The following is a 21,459-nucleotide window of genomic DNA, read 5'->3' on the forward strand; positions in this document are numbered from 1 at the left end:
GTTAAGATTTGACTTTATTTTTGTGATAAATGTTTTGTAATTGTGTTCATACAATTCCTGGGTTTGTCTTGGCAGGAAGACAACCAAATATTTTATTTTGTCTACAGTTATTTTAAATGGAATTTCTCTTTCTATCTTTTGTGGCTGGGCTCTGTCAGAAGCATAGAAATACTGATGATTTGTGTGGCTTTATTTTATATCCTGCAGCTTTGCTAAGGCTGTTAATTGTGTCAGGTAGCTTTTTGAATTATCCCCTAGAATTCCATAAGCATGTCATTATATTATCTACAAGGAGTGATAATTTTATCTCTTCATTGTGTATTCTAATTCCTTTAAATTCTTTATCTTTTATTATTTCTAAAACAAACATTTCTAGTATAATATGAATAAGACTAGTGATAATGAGCATCCTTCTCTCACCTCTGACCTTAATGGTAATGCATCCAGCTTCTCTCCATTACAGAAAATGCTTGCTTTAAGTTTTAGATAAATGCTGCTTATTATTTTAAGGAAAACTCCATTTATCTGTGTGTTCTCTAGTGTTTTTAATAGGAATGTCTAATGAATCTAATGAAATTTTTTTATATCAATTGAGATTATCATATAATGATATTCTCTTTAGTTTACTACTTATAAATAGTTGATCATGGCAGTATTTTTTCTGATATTGATACCAGCCCTGAATTTCTGGTAGAAATCTCACTTGTTCATAGTGGATTATCCTGCAGATAAATTGTAATAGTCTCTTTGCTAATCTTTCTTTCTTTCTTTCTTTCTTTCTTTCTTTCTTTCTTTCTTTCTTTCTTTCTTTCTTTCTTTCTTTTTTTCTTTCTTTCTTTTTTTTTTTGGGGGGGGTGAGGCAATTGGGGTTAAGTGACTTGCCCAGAGTCACATAGCTAGGAAGTGTTAAGTACCTGAAACCAGATTTGAACTCAAGGTCCTCCTGACTTCAGGAGTGGTACTCTATCCATTGAGCCTACCTGCGAATATTTCATTTAATTTGTTGTATCAATATTCATAAGGATGATTGGTCTATAATTTTGACTCATCCTGATTTTAGGTATTACAGCCATATTTGTGTCTTAGAAGGAATTTGGCAGGTCTGCTTTACCTATTTTTCCAAATAGTTTACACAGTTTCAGAATTAATTGTTCTTTAAATATGAATCCTGGATTATGGAATATGATGCTGGATTTTTTCCTTAGGAAGTTAACTGATGACTTCTTTAATAAATGTTTCAAAAATAGGACAATTAAAGTAACTTACTTCTTCTGTAAATCTGGGTAATTTGTATTTTTGTAAACATTCATCCATTTTGATTAGATGGTCAGACTGGCAGGCATACAGTTCAGCAAAATGATTCCTAATTATTGCTTTAATTACTTTTTCATTGCTGGTGAATTAACTCTTTTAAATTTTGATCCTGGTGATTTGGGGTTTTTCTTTCCTTGTTTTTGTTTTCATAATACCAATTCTTAGTTTTGTTTATTCAATAATTTTCTTATTTTGAATGCTATAAATCAGTCTTTGCACTTCAGAATTTCTAATTTGGTAAATAATGCAGTTTTAAATGTGTTTCCCCTCCCCTCCCATTTTTAGTTGCATACTTAAATTCACCTTTTCTTTCTCTAATTTATTTATGTAACTATTTAGAGAGATTCAATTTCCCCAAAAAACTGCATTGGTTGGATTTCTCATATTTTGCTAGTTTGTCACATTATTGTCATTCTCTTGCTGAAATTATTAATTGTTTCTGTTATTTTTGGTTCTATCCACTCATTATTTAGTATTATTGTATTTATTTATTCTTTTCTTTCTTTCTTTTGTTTGTTGTTGTTGAGGCAATTGGGGTTAAGTGACTTGCCCAGGATCACTCAAGCAGGAAGTGTTAAGTGTCTGAGACCAGATTTGAAATCCTGACTTCAGGACTGATTCTCTATCCACTGCATCAACTAGCTGCCCCAGTTTATTTAATTTCTAACTAGTGTTTAATCTATCTTTCGATGGCCTTTGATTGAATATAATTTATAATTCATTGTAGTCTGAAAAGAAAAGCATTTAATTTCACTGCCTTTCTACATTAGATTGTAAAGTTTTTAAGCCCTAATACATGGTCAATTTTTGTTTAGGTGCCAAGTACTACTGAGAAAAATATGTATTCCTTTCTGTACCTACTCAATTTTCTCCAGAAAGCTATCATATCTAATTTTTCTAGGATTCTACTAAACTCTCTAGTTTCTTTCTTATTTATTTTGTTGTTAGATTTGTCTCATTCTGAGCAGAGATTGAAGTCTCCCACTAATATACTTTTGCTGTCTATTTGTCCTGTAACTGGATTAATATAGTCTATAAGAATGTGGATACTCTATCACTCTGTGCATAGACATTTAACATCATTAACACTTCCTTGGTTTTAGTATCTTTTAACTAAGTTCCCTTCCTTATCTCTTTTACTTAGATGTATTTTTACTTTTGCTTTATCTGAGATCAGAATTGCTACCTCTGCTTTTTTTGCTTCAGCTGAAGCATAATAAACTCTGATTCAGTCTTTTATCTTTACATTCTCTCTCTCTCTCTCTCTCTCTCTCTCTCTCTCTCTCTCTCTCTCTCTCTCTCTCTCTCTCTCTTTCTCTCTGTATATATATATATATGTATATATATATATATACATATATATATATATATATATATATATATATATATATACATATATATATATATATATATATATATATATATATGTATATATATATATATATATATTCTGTTTCAGATACATTTCTTGTAAATAACATATTGAGAGGTTTTGTTTTTTAACCCAATTTGCTTTTCACTTCTGCTTTATGGTAAAATTCATCCCATTTACAATCACAGTTATGATTACCATTTCTGTATTTTACTTCATCCAATTTTCACCCTGCACATACTTTTATTCTCTCACTCCACTCTGTCTCTCCTTCTTTTGTTTTTAATCAACCCCACCCTCTATCTGCCCTACCTCACATCACTCTTTATCCATTCTCTTAACAATTTCTCCAAAGATCATTGCCTTCCCTCCTATCCAGCCTCTCTCTTTTCTTTTCATTTTCCTCTCCTACTTCTTTATTATAGAGCAAAATAAATTTCTCTACTCAACTGAATGATTTAAGTATTGGTTCTTTGGTTCTTTGAGCTTAAACTGATGAGATTTAGCTTCAGATAATGTTAGTTCCCCTCCCTTCTTTTCCTCTATGGGCTTTTGCCTCTTTTTTGCCTCTTCATGTGATCTCATTTGTCCCATTAGACCCTCCTTTTCCTTTTCTCTCTGTACAGTTATTTTTTCATCCCTAATGTATTTTTTTATTGATAAATTACATCAGCTGCCATTCAGAACCACATGCTTCATGCATGTGTTGCCCCCTTTAGTTGTCCCAATAACAGATAACAGTTCTCAATGGTTACAGATATAATTTTCCTGTCTAGGTATGTAAACATTTTATCCTTTAGTAATATATATATAATTTCCTCTCTTTACCTTTTTAAGCAATCCAGTATTTCAAACATTTTTTTTAAAAGTAGAAATGATTTAAAGTCTCTTACTTCATTCAAGATATGTCTCCTCTCCTGATAGGTATTACTCAGTCTTGTTGGGAAATTAATTCTTAGTTGTAACCTAAGCATTTTTTGATTTCCATTATGGCACCTCAGGCTTTCTGATTCTTTATTGTAGATGTTGCCAGATCCTGAGTAATCCTAACTATTGCTCCTTGATATTTGAATTGCTTTTATGTGACAGCTTGTAGGAATTTTTCCTTGAGATTTTTATTCTGGAGTTTTGAAACAATGTTCCTTGTAGTTTTCCTTATCTGTTATGGACCTCTGAAACAGGGATTCTTACAAGGTGTTAAGTCAGTGGAATTGATAAAGGCAATGGTTATCTAGTTTCACAGGTTGCCTAATAGTTCTCTAGTTCAGTATATATACTTATTACTTAATATAATTCTACAAGATTCACACATATGATAATGTAATTGTAAGAGAGCATATATGTTAGGATTACTAAGTGAGAACTCAGGTTGTCTGGACAGTGACAAGGTGAGAATTCAGGTTTTCTGGACAATTACAAGGTGAGAACTCAGGTTGACTTGATAGAGGGGGCAAGCTCATTGGCTGGGGTGGTTCTTCCCAGAAGCCCTTGCATTATCCCACGCCCATTCTCTGGGAGGATAAAAGACACAGCACTGGGCGCAGAGAGAGATCGGCCTGGAGAAGGATAAGAGCTGGAGGAGATTCAGAGCCAGGATTCAAGGAGAAGTGTCTGAATTGCATCAGGCTTGACGGGGCTTTCTGCAGGAAGGGAAGTCACTTCTTTGGACAAGAGTTAACAGCAACTGCCTGGAGACAACGGTTCGTTACAGGAAGAAGAATCTGTCTGAGAGATTTGAGTAGACACAGCAGATCTCTTCCCAGAGAGTGATCCGGCAGCTTCTAGAGACGACAGCTCGTTACACATATACGCTGGAACAAACTCAGCCAAGAGTCAGAGCCAGAGAAGACAACATCTTTGTGGTGGCTGGAGGCTGAAGCACAAGCCCAGGGACTCAGAGAGTGATTGAAAGGTTCTTTCAATGAGTATTTCCCCTTTGGTTCTAGAAAATCAGTGCAGTTTTCCTTGATAATCTCTTGAAGCATGCTATCCAGACTCTTTTCTTGGACATGTTTTTCAGACAAACCAATAATTTTTAGATTGTATCTTCTGAATCTTTTTTCCAAGTCTGCTATTTCCAATGAAGTATGTTACATTTTCTTCCTTTTTTCATACTTTTCATTTTGTTTCATTGATTCTTGATGTCTCATAGAGTCATTAGCTTCCATTTGCCCAATTCTGCTTTTTAATGTGTCAGTTGGCTTTTGAATTTATTTTTCTATTTGATTAATTCCACTTTTCAAAGTGGTGTTTTCTTCAATGGAACTTTTTATTTTATTTTATTTTAATTTTTTGCTCTTAGCCAATTGTATTTTTAAGGAATTTCTTTCCTTTGTCAAGCTGTGTACTCTTTCTTGCAAAACTTTTATTTCTTTTCTTATTTTTTCTTCTCCGTCTCTTACTACCCTTTTCATTTTTTTTTAAGAGCACTTCTAAGAGTGTTTATAAATACACATCTTTGAGCTTTAGACCAAATCATATCACTCTGAGATTTCTCCTGTGGACATTTTATATTCATTTGCGTTATTTTGTTCTTCCTTGTCAACATAGTAGCTTTCTATGGTCAAGGTTTTCTGTTTCTTACTTGTTTTCTTTCCTTTTATTTTTATGTTTTTTTGTGACTTTTATGGTTAAGCTCTGTTCCTAGGACAAAAGTGGGTGCTCTGCAAGCTTCTTCTGCAGCTTTGATTTTTAGCTTAAAACATAGAAGTCCCTTTTGTTGACTTGCTCATAGCTGAAAGTAGCCCTACCCTTTTTAGACCCTCTTTTTCCTCTTCTTTTTAAGAAAAAAGCCTAGTTTTTCAGAATTTGCCTTCAAAACTGGGATTGGAGGTTTCTCAAATGGTACTCTGGAGCAGTACAGATTCAGGGCTGAAGGCCTTCCTTGATAACCTGCTATATTTAAGGCCTTTTCACTGGATTTCCCATACTTCATCGGAACTGGCCTGAGCTCTCCTTTTACCCCAGGTACACTGATCTTTCTTGAAATTCTTCAAAAATATCTTGAGCTGGAGAGTACTTTCATTCTGTTAGACTCTGTTTGGAGGCTTAGTTTCATGGTGTTGTGTTTTCAAGTGAAACTGGGAGAACTGGAGCAATTTTCTGGCTTCATTCCGCCATCTTGGTTGTGCCTCTTGAACTCCACTGGTGGTCCTTTCTTATTTCAGTGCTCTACTTCATTATCTCTATTTTTTTTTTTTTTGATACCACTATTTCCTTCATTCAGCACAACTCCTGCATTCTTCAAAAGGCTTTTTCCTAATACCTGCCCCACCTCCAGTTCCTTTTGTTTGTCTCTTCTCTCATCTAGCCAGGTCATGATTGTACCTAGTTGTTGTTTTTTTTTTTTTTTTTTTTTTTCCCTTCCATATTTTTCTTCCCCATTAGAATGTAAGCCTCTTGTAGTGAGTATTCATTTTTGCCACTGTATCCTCAGCACTAATCTTAGTTTTCTTAGTTTTTTTGTTTGTGTTTTTTTTAACACATGGTAATTCTCTCTCTCTCTCTCTCTCTCTCTCTCTCTCTCTCTCTCTCTCTCTCTCTCTCTCTCTCTCTCTCTTTCTCTTTGTCTCTCTCATACACACATACTTACTTACTTACTCATCAAGGATTCGCTGAGATATCCAAAGCATTAAAGTATATTCTATTCTGGGTGTAGCATTGTTAACTAGTCTATTTTTTTGGTAGAGATGTTCATATGCATCATCTTTGAACTTTATGGCATACATTATGGTCGACTAATAATATGATAAACATTATATCATTAAGGTTTTGAAAAAATGAGAATCAATGATACATAACAGAAATATAGTGTAAAATTTAGGGTTCTGACTTGGATTTCTCTCACTTTTGACCTTGAAAAAAATATGTATATATATATTTTTTAACATCCCAGTCAACTCTCTAAGGTTTTGAATTGGAGGAATAATAACCCTTTCTATTGATAAAGGAAGTGGTTCACTGAGAGCTTCCTTTATCAATGAACTCATGGGTTTTATAAAACAAAATACCAAATTAAATCTAATGCCTAAGTTTTCGGCCTAGGTGTTGCTGCCTGTAGTCTATCCTACACAATAGCTAAAGAAACCTTTAGGGTTGGAAAATAAATAATCCTCTTTGCAGCTATAGACAACAAGAGAAACTAATAGAAAAAGAAAAGAAAAGAAAAATTCAATGTCAATACCCCCAAAAGACTGGAAATATTTAACACAGGAGAAAGAAATGTAGAAAAGAACACTACCTCAGAGGAAAAAAAGCTAGCCAAATCAATTTAACAAAGTGAATATGTGATTCTATGGGGTCAAAGATATGAGTTACCCTGACTACCCATATTCTGTATGGATGTCTTCACATGATTACACAAATTCTCTAAATGTATAAGCTTTTAATTGTGTTGCTTGGTCACAGTTTTATCCTAAAAATGTGATCTGTCTCTTGAGGTTCCTGAGGAAATGTTAACCTATAGAATTGTGTAATCCTGTTGTTTATGGAGAGGGTTATATTTTCTATTACTAGGTCTATTTTTTTTTTTTTTTGATTACATGATTTTTCATTGAACAAAATATTCTCTAATGGGATTAGTAAAAAGATAGTTTTATGTATAAATTTATGAATTTGAGTAATTCTATGAAGTGAATTAAAATTAGGATAATATTTTGAAGGCCCACACATAAAAGGGATCCAAGGTCCCCCAAACATAATAACCATAATATTTTCTACAAGCAAATACATCTGTAAAACTACATGGTCTATAGAAAATTTCTCTTTATTTGAATTCTCTACACTCACTACAAAGATATCAAATATTGTTTCTGGATTCAGAAATAAATGTAGTTGATAAATTGAAAAATTTTCTTCTTGTAAATGATTCTTATAAAGATTTTGTCTCCCTGTTTTATGATTCAGTTTTAATTAGAGCATTGTGTCAATAGTAACCTAAAGGAAACTTGGAATGTGCATAGAGGACTTATTTTAGTTGTTTTTTCTATAATTCCTAACACTTTGTGTGATCTCTTGTGGGATTTTCTTGGCAAAGATATACATAGGTTTGCCATTTTCTTTGCTGGTTCATTTTATAGATGGGAAATTGAGGGAAAAGAGTTAACTGACTTGTTCTGGATCACATATCTAATAAATATCTGGGCCAGATTTGAATTCATGAAAAAAAATCTCCTTGACTCCATGAGTGATACTCTCTCCATTGTGTCACCTGCCCGGGCCTACATAGAAAACGATAGGTTGTACAAGAATCTTTAGGATCTCATTGTACTATACTAATGTAGCCTTTTTTTTTTCTTTTTTCAGTAGACACCTATAAAGCATAGTGGAGCCTTATATTCTGTATATATTTCAATCAATTATGTTTCAAAAATAAATAAATTGCTTCATAATATCATTGTTATATATATATATATATATATATATATTTTTTTTTTTTTCCATATGAATTAGAGTATGAGGAAATTTGAAGGAGTAATACCAATCAATAGGCTATTTAATTAAGTAGAAATGAACCTTGGACAGAAAAACACTAGCACATGGTGGAATAGGAAAGTCCTCCTGAAGTAAGCAGAACTTTATTTGAGTCTTGAAACAAATCAGGGTTACAAAAGTTCTAAGTCTGGAGGAAGACCATTCCATATATGGAGAATAGTTAGTGAAAAAGCCCACATATAAAAGAGAATATTCTGTTTGAGAAATTGCAAATAGGTCAATAAGAATATGGAAGGAAGTAATGTGCAAGAAATCTGAAAGGATTGGATAGGCTCAGGTCATGAAGATCATTAAATTCCAAATACATGAATCTATATTTGGTCCAGAAATAATGAGGAACAGAGTTTATTGAGCAAAGAGGTCATATGATCAAATATGCACTTTCAGAAAATCACTTTGGTATTTTACATGAATCATGGATAAGAATAAAAAGACACAAAATATTAGGCAAGCACTTCAAGTACCCACTAGCTTTGTAATGCTGAGTGAAACATCTATCCTCTTTCAGCCTCAAGTTCCTCATCTTTTAAAAGGAAATAATAACAGGACGTTGTTAGATTGCACATTTGTTGTCAGTATGAATTGAGGATTCATTTTTATGATGGGGTGTAAACTTAAGAAATTCTATTTCAATACTAGTTATTACTTTTATCTCCATTTTACAAATCAGAAAACTGAAATACAGAGAGGATAAATGACTTGGCTATGGTATTCACTGATCTTTAACACATAATATATTTTAAAGATTTGCTTTTTAATGAGGTTTATTGCAGTCATTTTTCATTATGTGATGCTTCCTAAATTCAGGCTTAGGGAATGATTAGGAATGATAATAGATTGAAAGAAAAAATGAAGAGTATTAGTCCCAAAAAAGGGAAGGAGGTTTCTCATAGTAGAAAATGCAGATCAATTCCATTGAATTTAGCCCAATGAATAAACCATTTATTAATTATCTTCTACCTAGCTAAAAGCAGGAGCTTAAAGATAAGAAGTTTTCTTTGCAAAGAAGTGTCATCATTTCTAAGCATCAATGTCTCCGTCATAGTGTTTACAAATTCAATAAAAATTTGCTAAAATTTCTGTTCCAGGTTTAATCTTTGAATTTTAAGTTTATAATCCTATTTTTCTATGTTCTGAGCAAATCACTTAACTTCTCTATACCTCAGTTTTTTTCAGTTGTAAAATTAAAATGATGGGATAGAATATGCTCTGAAGATTCTTAAAGATATACTTATAATCCTTTGATTTTTTATTAAGGTTTAAAATTTTATATAGTATAATGAATTATAATCTTATACAGTATAATGAATGTATTAATATACATGTGAAAAAATAGCACACTAATATATTTCACAATGTAAAGACATTGTCTTTGTTTTTTTAAAGACAAGACAGAAGAAATAATGAATTAAAAAAAGAGATAACCCAAAAGATTATAGATATTGGACTGAAAAAAGGAAACAAATATAGAGGATTAATTCATTAAAATTGAATTAAAAATAAAATATTAAGGAATGTTATGTAGCAAATAAAAAAGCAACATATCTTTCAATGTCTAAATAAATGCAAAAGAAAGAATTTTTATATGATTAAGGGTAGCACACAAAAAAATAGTAAAAATGCCAAGGGTTATAGAATGAATAAGTGATGGTATTAATAATGATACATATTCTCACTTTCTAGAAATATAGTAAAACTTATTAGAAATAGAATTATTGTAATGGGGAATAATGGGATTTAGCCTGAAAATATATTGGCCTAAAATTATGACAACTTAGCAATGAGATTACAGAAGGCCATACTCAGTATAATACACTATAACCAAGTAGGATTTATAGCAGGAATGCAGGGCTTGTTCAATATTAGGAAGATTATTAGTATAATTGACTATATCAATAACCAAATTAACAAAAATCCTATGGTAATCTCAATAGATGCAGAAAAAGCATTTGATAAAATGCAACATACATTCCTATTAAAAACATTAAAGAGTATAGGAATAAATAGACTTTTCCTTAAAATAGTCAGTAGCATATATTTAAAACTATCAACAAGCATCAGAGGTAAAGGGGAGAAACTGAAACCATTCCCAATAAGATCAGGAGTAAAACACAATTGCCCATTATCACCATTACTATTCAAGATTTTATTAGAAATGCTAGTTTGGCAATAAAAGAAAAAAAAAGAGATTAAAGGAATTAGAGTAGTTTTGAAGATTATATGATGGTACACTTGAGAGATTTATAGAGAATCAACTTTAAAAAACTACTAGAAACTATCCACAACTTTAGCAAAGTTGCAGAATACAAAATAAACTACAAAAATAAACGGCATTTTTATGTATCACTAATAATATTCAACAGCAAGAGACAAAAAGAGAAATTCATTAAAAATAGCTGATAGTATAAATTATTTTGGAATGTATTTGCTAAGGAAAGTCAGGAACTACATGAAGAAAAACTACAAAACACTTTCCACACAAATAAATTCGGATGTAAAATACTGGGAAAATGTCAAGTGCTCTTGATTAGTTGAAAGAATATAACAAAAATGATAATACTACCTAAACTAATCTATGTATTTAGTACTATACCAATCAAACTCCCAAAAAACTATTTTTACTGAATTAGAAATAATAATAACCAAAGAGATCTTAAAGGAGAGAAAGGGACCCATAAGTACGAAAATGTTTGTGGCAACCCTTTTTGTAGTGGCAAGAAACTGGAAACTGAGTGGATGCCCATCAATTGGAAAATGGTTAAATAAGTTATGGTATATAAATGTTATATAATATTATTGTTCTGTAAGATACAACTAACAATATGATTTCAGAGAGTCCTAGATAGACTTATGTGAACTGATGCTAAGTGAAATGAACAGGCCAGGAGATCATTATATATGGCAACAAAAAGATTATGAGATGACCAATTCTGATGGACATGGATCTTAGCAACAATGAAATGATTCAAACCAGTTCCAATTGTTCAGTATTGTCTGGGCTACCTCTCTGGAGTAAAGGACACTGGCAAGCTGCCACATGGCTTGACAAAGATGAAACCTGGATTCTGGAGTCTGGAGCCTGAAGTCCTCTTACCTCAGCATGCTGTGGTAGAAAGGTTCTGACACTTTCCCTCAGCTCTCCAATCCTTGCCTCTGATTCCTTCATCACAACACATTCAGCAAATGGCAATCATGAGGAGAGCCATCACATCACCATATATTTATAGAACCATTATCACACCTTGAGTAGGTAATTAGCCTTAAGTTCTCTGCTGTCTTAAATTCAAATACACCTTTTCAGAGTTTCAGCCATCTATATTCCCTGATTTCTTTTGTTTTAGAACACAGATGTGTTTCACCTTTTCAGCAAGAGAGAGATGAAAAATACCAAAGGGAAGTGGGGAGTAAAACCAGATATTGTTAGCAGGTTTCTAAGCTGAAGGGTCTTACTAAAAACAGATATACACACCCCCATCAGCATAGGAAGTATTACACAAGCACATAGCAATAAAGCACAGGCTAGTAGTAATGACTCTCCCCACAGCCCATGTAGGTTCAATGTGGTGTTACAAACATGAATTGTACATGCAAGTAGTTATATAACAAACAATACTAATCGACATGGTATTTTAAAAGATTTCCAGAAGTCCTAGACAGAGGGATGAAAACAATAATCACACATATGCCACCTTCAGCAGCCAAAAGATAGTACAAAACCAATCTATTGTCCATTGCTTCACATGTCAGGGAATTCAGTGATCCCTGCAAATTTTTGAAGTCCTGCAACATTCTCATCACATGTCAGGGAATCCAATGATCCTGAGGGTTTTAAAGTTCTGCATCAGTCTCAATAACAATTTTTGATGTCCATGAGTCAATTGCCATAACTGCCATGCTCTTTCGGTGGTGGGCACAATCAGCAATGAAACCATCAGATGTTTCTTGGGCCTTCTTCATCATTTCAATCGTCTTCTCCATCTCTCTCTGATGGACAAGGTGAATATGTCTCATTGGCACCCATGATTCCTTCTCCATCTGTAGAGATACAAGCAAACCTTTCCCCCAAGCAGTTAACCTAACTGGTCCCTTCCATTCCATTTTTTGGATCTCTCTACATCACTTGGTGATTAACTAAAGATAATGGAGCTGTTTATGCCAAACACTGCCCTTCCAGTGGATTATAAAACCTGTCTGCCAGAGCCAGTGCATCTTTATCAAAAATCAATTTTATTCTGCGGAGTGGACTGAAAAGGAGTTCTTACTACTCTCTTTATAGTTAAGTCATGAGAGTATACAGCACAAATGTTATGTCTGGATGCCTCTGTAAAGATAGTTGGTCCTACAACTCTGAGATACCACTACACACCTGTCAGATTGGCTAAGATGACAGGAACAAATAATGATGAATGTTGGAGGGGATGTGGGGAAACTGGGACACTAATACATTGCTGGTGGAGTTGCGAAAGAATCCAGCCATTCTGGAGAGCAATCTGGAATTATGCCCAAAAAAGTTATCAAACTGTGCATACCCTTTGACCCAGCAGAGCTACTACTGGGCTTATATCCCAAAGAAATACTAAAGAGCGGAAAGAGACATATATGTGCCAAAATGTTTGTGGCAGCTCTTTTTGTAGTAGCTAGAAACTGGAAGATGAATGGATGTCCATCAGTTGGAGAATGGTTGGGTAAATTATGGTATATGAAGGTTATGGAATATTATTGCTCTGCAAGAAATGACCAGCAGGAGGAATACAGAGAGGCCTGGAGAGACTTAAATCAACTGATGCTAAGTGAAACGAGCAGAACCAGAAGATCGCTGTACACTTCAACAACAATACTGTATGAGGATGTATTCTGATGGAAGTGGAAATCTTCAACATAAAGAAAAACCAACTCACTTCCAGTTGATCAATGATGGACAGAGGTAGCTACACCCAGAGAAGAAACACTGGGAAGTAAATGTAAATTGTTAGCACTAATATCTGTCTGCCCAGGTTGCATGTACCTTCGGAATCTAAAGTTTATTGTGCAACAAGAAAATGATATTCACACACATGTATTGTATCTAGACTATATTGTAACAAATGTAAAATGTATGGGATTGCCTGTCATCGGGGGGAGGGAATAGAGGGAGGGGGGATTATTTGGAAAAATGAATACAAGGGATAATATTATAAAAATATATATATAATAAAAAATTATTTAAAAAAATAAAAATATTATTAAAAAAAAAAGATAGTTGGTCCTTAAAGAGGAATCTGAGAAAGCTTTTCTTCAAGAATCCATCATCAATTATGTAATAGTCATGTTCTCTTTAATGGAGACCCATATGTAAAATTTGGAGCTGTGGCCAAAAAAAAAAAAAATTACCACTCTGGAATGGTTTCACAGGATACATTAATATATGCATTGGTATAAAGGGTATATATCTTGTCAGGTCTTATCCCAGATAACTATACTACTCACTTAATAACCTTTAATAAAATTCTAGCCACAAACACTGGCTAAGGAGTAAAGTTTTGTTTTGCTTATGCTGGAAAATTCACCTCCTTGATGAAGGACTGTCCTTGATGAAGTGGGTGCCTCTTTTGTAGCAAAAACTGCTATTTCCAAGGGTTTTTGAGTGACTTTCAATCACATTGGATAAAGCCAGTTCAACTTCTCTCAAAACCTCTTGAGCTTCTTTTTTAGCTGGCATGGTGAGTTTAAAGCACTGTCTCCCCTTACAATGTCATATAAAAGTTGCAATTGATTGATAGTTAAGCCTAACACTGGACACATCCATTGGATATCTCCTATCAAATTCTGAAAGTCATTTAAGGTGTTTAGCTTTTCTGGTCTTAAGGAAAATTTTTTGTACTGTAAGCACCTTAGGGTATACTTCATATCCTAAATATTGAAAAGGATAATATATTTGATTTTTTTTCTGGAGCTATGTGCAATTTGTAGTTCCTTAGTGTTTCTATGGTCTTTTGTAGACATGCTTCTAACATTTGTTCCTCAGGTACACATCCCAATATATCATCCATGTAATGTAACAACATAACTTTTGGAAATGTTTTTCTTAATGGAGAAAGAGCAGCAGCAACATACATTTGGCACATAATAGGGTAATTTTTCATTCCCTGTGGCAAAACTGTCCATGCATCAGTTAATGCTGGGCAATGAAAAGGCAAACCTTTAGGTTTCCACCCTTAATGTGTATAACTCGAAGAGGTCATTCTCTAAGCAACTGAGTTAGAGATGGAAGTCCAGATAGAATAGTTACTATAGTTTCCATATGTTCATTTCTTTTCTTAAATCAGTCAACATCCTCCATCTTGCAGATTTCTTTTTTACAACCAATACAAAGGTATTCCAAGAACTTAGAGAAGGTTGTAAGTGTCTTTGGTCTATGTCTAATAAGGCCTGAATTTTTTCACTTTGCAAAAGCCACTGTTCTATCCACACTAGTGTATCACTTTTCCATTAAATAGAAACAGGTGAGAGTGTTGGCAGGCCTTCAACAGCAGCCCTGCCTAAAAAACCAAAGTACTCATTTGTAATCCTAATTGTTCTAAGATGTCTCTTCCCCACAGATTGATGGGAATCTTTTCAACTACAAAAGGAGTAAAAATTCCTATTTCACATTCAAATGTCCATCTCAAAGGGGTAGCAATAACTTCAGCTGTTATTGATCCTCCTACGCCAGACATATAGGTGTCTGCCTTAATCTTTGGCCAATGACTGGGCCAGCTGGCACCTCTAATGATTGTACAATCTGCACCTGTGTCTAGCAAGCCTTCTAATGTTATGCCATTTATATAGAGAGTGAGCATAGGACATACCTGATGTCCAGAATATTCCTGGATTCTGTTGCTGGGAGTCAAAATCTGGACAACTATCACCAGATTGCCTATTAGGAGTCTATCAGTAAGCCTAGTGCTACTACTTCTTCTGGTTGATAAATCACACATTGTCCACCTGTATTAGTGACTGGAATATTATCTACATGTTACCCAGTTTCCCACATCAGTGTATGGATGACCACTGTTTTGTAAGCACTCTCAGAAAGTGCAATGGTCAAGACTACTGTGCCTGGAGGCAAGGGATCCATAGGCTGGAGAAGCACAGATTTCACCTTTCTAGGGGGTATCTCAGTAGTGCCAGTTGCATACAGCACTATTCTCCCCAATTTAAATCCTTTTCTCCCATCAGGTTGCTTCCTGGCTAATTGGTCATGTCTGAATACTGAACTTCTAAAGACTCTCTGGTTGTGGCATCGGCTGTCATCATGCCCCAAGTATTTTTCAGTTTGGGCCCTGGGGCTGGGCCCCTCATCCAGTTTCCCTGAATCAGTCTATATTCTGATGCCCAATGGAAGCCTCTGTTGCATTTTGGACATGGGGTTTTGGGAATTGTTCTCCCATCCTGTTTTCTCACTCTGTCCTATGCTAACATTGAGTTTTGAGATGCCCTGCTTTATTACATTGAAAGCATTGACGAATCTCTCTGGAAGTCCCTTGCCAAAAAGGACACCTGCTATCCATGTTCAGATCTTGAGAAGTCTGCATCATAGCCTGGGTATAAAACATTTTTGTGCCCATTGTGGCACAGCATCTTATGATCTCATCTATAGGAACATCCTTGTGTGTCTTAGTATAATTATTCTACAAATTTCATTAGCATTTTCTTTAACTGTCGTATCATAATTTTTGTTGCTACATTTTCATAGATAGATGATATGACAGCTTTCTATTGATGTCCCACGAAATCAGCAAAGGGTTTATTTGGACCTTGTGCTATTCTTGTGAATGTTTCACTTCTACCTTGCCTTCCTGGGAGGATGCCATATGCTTTGATAGCAGCAATAACAATTTGTTCATATGCTGTTGTAGGATAACTAATCTATGCTGAAGTGTCTGCATATGGACCTACACCTGTTAGTTAGTCACAAATAATTTGTATATTAACTCCAGTTTGCCTATTTTGTTGGACTTGTATCCTACAGAATTCACTATATTCAGAAAGCAACAAGTTTTTGTTTTGTTTTTTCAGATTCTAAACATATCCTTGCTATAGATTTCCAATCATTAGGGGTTAAAACTTTAAAAGCCAATAACAATTCACTCCACTCTCCATGCCTTTCAGCGATTTTGTCATTACCATCCTCCTTCTCCTCTTTTTTCTCCTCGAACTTCCTTTTGTGTCTGTTCTCCTAAAAATTTTTCTTAATTTTTTTGAGTTTGTGTTTTTTTTAAGGCCTAATATATGAATATATAAAATGTTTCCTTAGAAATTGAATCAGAATCATTATCGTTGTAAAATTCACTTAGTTGCTCTCCTACTAGTTTCCAGTTATCTACCTCTAATTCATCTTCCTTGGAGAACCAAGGGGATGTGCATTCTAATGTTTCCAAGAGTTCACTAATCTGCTCACAAGTTACAAGCAAACCTCTACTGGGGGTATGTTATGGGCCAAAATTCTGAACTTGAAACAAAGATTTCTACAAGGTACTAATTCAGTGGAACTGATGAGACAATGGTTATCTAGTTTAGCATGGTCATTAATAATTCTCTTAGTTCAGTATAATTGATTTAATCTTAAATAAATAATGGTTTCCTAGTGATATAATGATTGGTTTATACTCAGTATAGAGCATATAAGCTGGGAGCCTCAGTCAGATTCAGAGGCAGAGAAGACAAAGTACTGGAGGCTGGAGTTCAAGCTCTCAGAGCCAAGGAGAGAGAGGGTTCATTTCCATCATCTTCAGCACTGTGGTGGCAGGTTCTCCTCCTTAGCTTCTCCACTGAAACCAAGATACCAGAAAGCCTTTAAGAAAGCTAATTGGGTCCCAGAAAGGAGACAAGACTTTGAAAGAGATAATAAAGGACTTGGACTTTAACCCCTGGCCATTCTTGTGGGTGAATATTGAACAGAAAAAAAGGCTGCCCAGAGACCTCCAGAAAAACAAACTAAGAACATTATAGGAGTGGGGGGTGGGAAGGTGGAGGCTCTTTTCCAAGTATCTGCCCTATTTCAGCTCGAAAACAAAAGTTACTAGTTTAGCCCTTAACAAAGTTCCCTGCTTGTCTATTTTAATACTTACCCTATTTCCAGGTCAAAGGGACTTTTTCACTGAAATTATGATCAAGCTGAGTACAGGTACTTAGTCCATGTTGGCGCCAAAATATAATGTCCAGGTTAGCTCTCTGGAGGGCCTCAGCATCAGTCAGAGTCAGGGTCAGTCAAAATCCTTGGTCTTAGGAGGAACAGTGAAGTATGCAGGTAAGCTGCATGTGGCTTGCCAAAAAAGAATCCTGGACTCGAATGTGGAGCCTGAAGTTCTCTCTCCTCAATGTCCTATGGTAGAGAGGCTCTGACTGTTTCCCTCAGCCCTCCAATCCCTGTATCCAATTATCTCATCACAGCACATTCAGCAAACACCAATCATGAGGAGAGCCATCACATCACCACATGGTTATAGAACCATTATCACATCTTGAATAGGTAATTAGCCTTAAGTGCTCTGCTGTCTTAGAATCAAACTTTTGATTCAAATACACCTTTTCAGAGTTTCATCCTTCTACAAGTGATGTAGAGATCCATATACCCCCAGGGAGAGGACTGTGCGAACTGAGTGTGGACTACAACATTGCATTTTCACTCTTTCTGTTATTGTTTAGTTGCATTTTGTTTTCTCTCTCAGTTTTTTTTCTTTCTTGATCTAATTTTTCTTGTGCAGCAAGATAACGGTATAAATATGTATACATATATTGAATTTAATATATATTTTAACATATTTAACATGTATTGGACTACCTGCCATTTAGGGGAGGAGGTGGAGGGAAAAAAGGGAAATTTTGGAATAGAAGGTTTTGCAAGGGTCAGTGTTGGAAAATTACACATCCATATATTTTGCAAATAAAAATCTTTAAAAAAATTTAAAAAATCTAATCTTACATTTTATTAAGTTTAATTTGTTAATAATATAAGAATTATCCAAAACATTCAATCTCAGTAGTATAATGTATAAATTAAAGTCCGGGGAACAAGGCTTAAACCGAAACTAAAGAAAGATAATTAGGAATCAAAGAAAGCAATTTTCCAAGAAATAATTTCACATTGCAAAGCAGATCATAAACTTCATAAGGTTAAAATGGATTCAGGGAGAGAGAGAGAAGAGAGAGAGAGAGAGAGAGAGAGAGAGAGAGAGAGAGAGAGAGAGAGAGAGAGAGAGCATGAAAAGATTTTTTTTTTTTTACTTTTACATCTATGATATTATGACTATGGAGAGAATTCTTAAACAAGTGATACACAGAGGCTAAAAAAGAAATGAAATTCAACTTTGTTAAGTGGGTTATACTCTGACAATTCCATGCACCTAGAAAAAGAAGGAAAATTTTCAAATATAAAGAAAAAAAAATTCACATTATATCTTTCAGAATAAAGAAAGTTGTATCTAAAATTTATAGCAAATTTTCTTAAATATGACTAAGAATCCTTTCTCATTCATAAAAGTAGTGTCACATTCTTGCTTTGATACATAGAATACATATAACTCTGGGAAAATCACTTAGTTTTGTTTGTTTGTTTGTTTTTCCTACATTCTAATGCACTTGTGCAAAAAAAAAAAAAATGTTTGTAGCAGCTCTTTTTTAAGTGACAGAGAGTTGGAAATTGAGTAGATGATCATCAGTTGGGGAATGAGTGAATAAATTTTGGCATATTAATGCAATAGATTATTTATTTTTTAGAAGAAATGGTGAGCAGGCTGATCTCAGAAAAGCCTGGGAAAATTTAGATAATTAGTACTAAAATAAATGAGTAGAACCAAGAGAACATTGTAAATAGCAACAATAAGATTATGATATGATCAACTATAATGGAGTTGACTCTTTTGCTGGAGAAACTGAGGCAAGATAGAGATTAGAGAGTTTTTAATATTTTATTAATTGGAGAGCATAATTGACTGGACAGGACTCTCGTCTCAAAATATCCAGTGACAAATGGGAGAAGGCCAAACCCTTTTATTCATTTTGAACAAAGAAAAAAAGAGTGAGAAAAGTTTTTTCCACGAACCATTTGGTTCTGTCAGGTTGGGGGGAGGCAATAAATTCTTACTAAAAGCCAGAGTCAGGATGTTTGAATAAACAGAAGTAAAGATGTCAATGAAGTATCCTAGATAGTCTTATCTCTTGGAATATTTTAGAGGGGCACTGTCATAAATTATTTGAGGGCAGAAGGAGCTAGGAGCCAGGAAGTCTGATCTGCCCCTCATCTCACATTGACAATTTATAACCTTAAAGCAAATGGTCCTCAGTCTTAATGAACCAAAGTGGGGGGGGGGGGTTACAACTAAGAGGATTAAGGCAGAACAGTTAAGGAAACTGAGATAGAACAATTCAGGGAAACTCAGTCAGGACAGTAAGGGAAATGGATGCAGAACTAATTAGGGAAACTGAGTCAGGGAAATTAAAGAGAACTGTGGCACAACATTTTCAATAATGAGGTGATTTAAGGCAATTCCAATAGACTTGTGATGGAAAGAGTCATCCACAACCTGAAAGAACTATGAAACTGAATGTAGATAAAAGCATTGTGTTTTCCCTTTTGTTGTTCTTGTTTGTTTCTTTGCTTGTATTTTTTTTTCCTTTCTCATTTTGGGACAGCATGATGAATATGAGAATGAGTTTAGAATTGCTCGTTTAACCTATATTGTATTGTTTCCTACTTAGGGGAGGAAGAGAGTGCAGGGAGAAAATATTGAATTTTTCAAAGGTGAAATTTAAAAATTAATTTATTTCCCAGTTACATTCAAAATATTTTTTTTTACATTTGCTTTTAAGATTTTTGAGATCAAGTTTCTCTCCATTATTCCCATCCACAATTAAGAAACCACATGTGGTAGATGGCAGAGACTAGATACAACTCTCTTTTAGCTTCTCTGTCCTTTTCTCAAAACAATAGCAGATTAAGCCTCTAAACTGATTTTGGAGTCAAAAAATCCACAAATATTTGGAGTGCAACCCATTTCTAGGAGAAGTTAACTTGGAAGAACTTCAGAACAGGTCTGTTTCAAAAAGTCAGGGGGACAGTACACCAAGCCCAGACCCCAGCACAGGGAGAATAGGGCAAGAAACTGGGGCTTGAACTCAGAGTATTGTTGCTTCCACACACCTGGGAATCTTCTGTGAGACTCTTAGGCCACTCTGTCCTGATTGCAAACAGATAGCTTGGCAGATTTGCCTTTTGTAAAAGACAAATTGTAATCCACCCAGCCTCAGAAAAATGTGGGACCTGGACAAGATCACCTAAAATTTGAAATCAATCAAGAGAACTGCCCCAGGGCAAATTAAAGCACTTGGCACTCTTTTGCATTGTATAGACTTTAAGCCTTATAAAATGAATAAAAAAACAAAAAGAATCCTCATTATAAACAGTTTTTTTTTTTGTTAGTTTTGTTGTGTTTTTTTTTTTTGTGTTTGTTTTTTTAATGGAGAGAGAGAACAGAGGGCAAATCCTGAGATTTTACTAAATTATTAAAGCCAGAGGCGGAGCCAAGATGGCAGAGAAGATACATGCAATTTTGTGAGCTCCCTTCTTCCCTCAATACCAATTAGTTAAATCAGCCTCAAAAATAACGCTGGACTGATAGAAACCACAAGGACTGGAAGCACTACTTACCAGCTGAAGAGAATCTGGATTTTCAAAAGAAAAGGTCTTTTCCCAGGGGAGGAAAAAAAAAAAAAAGGCCAGCACAGACAGTTGGGTACTAGTACACTGCGGTGATCAGGTTGGGGAGGGCTCTGGGATCAGAGAAGCCACTGAGATAGAAGAATCTGGCACAAATTGGTAGCTCTTCTCTGCTTATAAAACAGCAGTTCAGAAGAGAAATCAAGCCACTTTAAAATATAAAGCCAGATACTAGAACCACCCCAATCTGGAAGTGACTCAACAGATCTTGGCACTGTGGGTGTGGCCGATTTAGGCTGTCCAGGACTTTACCTGGGAGTAGATAAGAGATTGAAAAGCAAGTACACGACCCAAGGCAACACATAGTGCCTGGCTCGGCTGGAGGCTGTGGAACTAAGCCACTGAGGTCCCAGGGAAGCAGAACCTTTGAAATAGGGACCACAGTTTCTGGGCAGACACTTCCAGTTTGAGCGCAGGGGCTTTTCATGTCACCTGCTGACATCCACGCCTCACAGGATGCATTGGCTGGGCTTTGTGTCGCCTTTACTGTTCAGTCTTAAACCTCAGGGCAGTTGCTAGGACACACAGCAGGGTCCTTCACTGG

The sequence above is a fragment of the Sminthopsis crassicaudata genome, chromosome 3, assembly GCF_048593235.1.
Source record: "Sminthopsis crassicaudata isolate SCR6 chromosome 3, ASM4859323v1, whole genome shotgun sequence".
NCBI classification, from domain to species: Eukaryota; Metazoa; Chordata; class Mammalia; order Dasyuromorphia; family Dasyuridae; genus Sminthopsis; species Sminthopsis crassicaudata.